The sequence below is a fragment of the Cebus imitator genome, unplaced genomic scaffold (assembly GCF_001604975.1).
Source record: "Cebus imitator isolate Cc_AM_T3 unplaced genomic scaffold, Cebus_imitator-1.0 Scaffold552, whole genome shotgun sequence".
Lineage (NCBI taxonomy): Eukaryota > Metazoa > Chordata > Mammalia > Primates > Cebidae > Cebus > Cebus imitator.
Window position 1 is genome coordinate 586,943 of NW_016107867.1, and position 1,891 is coordinate 588,833.

The following is a 1,891-nucleotide window of genomic DNA, read 5'->3' on the forward strand; positions in this document are numbered from 1 at the left end:
ATTTTAAAAAATAAATAAAAATAAATTTTAGGCCAGGCATGGTGGCTTACTCCTGCAATCCTAGCACTTTGGGAGGCCAAGGCGGTAGGATTATCTGAGGTCAGGAGTTCAAGACCAGCCTGACCAACATGGTGAAACCCCATTTCTACTAAAAATATAAAAAATTAGCTGGGTGCAGTGGCACACACCTGTAATCCCAGCTACTCAGTAGGCTGAGGCAGGAGAATCGCTTGAACCCAGGAGGCAGAGGTTGCAGTGAGCCAAGATCACATCATTGCACTGCAGCCTGGGCTACAGAGCCAGACTTAGTCTCAAAAGTAATAATAATAATAATAAATAAATTTTTGGAAAGTGTACTGGGGCCGGACGTGGTGGCTCACACCCGTAATCCCAGCACTTTGGGAGGCCGAGGTGGGTAGATCATGAGGTCAAGAGATTGAGACCATCCTGGCTAACATGGTGAAACCCAATCTCTACTAAAAACACAAAAAAATTAATAGAATGTGGTGGCGCATGCCTGTAGTCTCAGCTACTCAAGAGGCTGAGGCAGGAGAATCACTTGAACCCAGGAGGCAGAGGTTGCAGTGAGCTGAGATCATGCCACTGCATTCCAGCCTGGCGACAGAGCAAGACTCTGTCTCAAAAAAAATAAAATAAAATAAAATGCCGGGCGCAGTGGCTCCCGCCTGTAATCCCAGCACTTTGGGAGGCCAAGGGCGGTGGATCACAAGGTCAAGAGATTGAGACCATCTTGGCCAACATGGTGAAACCCTGTCTCTACTAAAAATACAAAAATTAGCTGGGCGTGGTGGCACGCGCCTATAGTCCCAGCTACCCGGGAGGCTGAGGCAGGATAATTGCTTGAACTCGGGAGGTGGAGGTTGCAGTGAGCCGAGATCGTGCCACTGCTCTCCAGCCTGGCGCCTGGCAACAGAGTGAGACTTTGTCTCAAAAAAAAAAAAAGTGTATTGGGTCTTGGGTGTGTTTTAGGCGTGTATATTCTCTCCAGGCTGTGCAGGTGTTGGGGGTGTATGTGTTTCTTAACCTCTACACTACGATCCAAGGAAAATGCCAGCTGGGGCAGCTTCCCATGTTCCATCCACTCTTGGGGACTTGGTGCCACCCATTGCCTTGGACTATCTTGGGGGAGGAGTGGGCGGACTGCCTGCTCCACTGAGCCTTCTTCTGTCCCTGTCACAGAGTCTTTTCCACACCTGCTGGGTTGGAGCTGACTGCTGGAGAGGTTGTTGATCCTATCTGGCTCTACTAGGTCCTGAGGCTTGGCAATCTATGTTGTCCCCTCTACCTGTGGGCCCAGTCCTACCTACAATGGAGCCAGATGACCTGGGTTGGAATCCCAGCTCATTCACCCACTGTAATAACTCTAGGAGGGAAGTTATGTAACCTCTCTATGCCTTGGTTTTTTTCGTGGTGGTTGTTGTTTGAGATGGAATCTCGCTCTGTCACCCAGGCTGGAATGCAGTGGTGCAATCCTGGCTCACTGCAACCTCCCCCTCCCAGGCTCAGGTGATTCTCCTTCCTCAGCCTCCGAAGTAGCTGGAACTACAGGCTCCCACCACCATGGCCAGCTAATTTTTGTATTTTTAGTAGAGACAGGGTTTCATCATGTTGGCCAGGCTCATCTTGAACTCCTGACCTCAGGTGATCCATCCACCTTGGCCTCCCAAAGTGCTGGGATTACAGGCGTGAGCCACTATGCCTGGCCCTCAATTCTCATTTGAAAAATATGAATAACAGGCCGGGCGCAGTGGCTCACGCCTGTAATCCCAGCACTTTGGGAGGCCGAGGCGGATGGATCACAAGGTCAAGAGATCGAGACTATCCTGGCCAACATAGTGAAACCCTGTCTCCACTAAAACACAAAAATTAG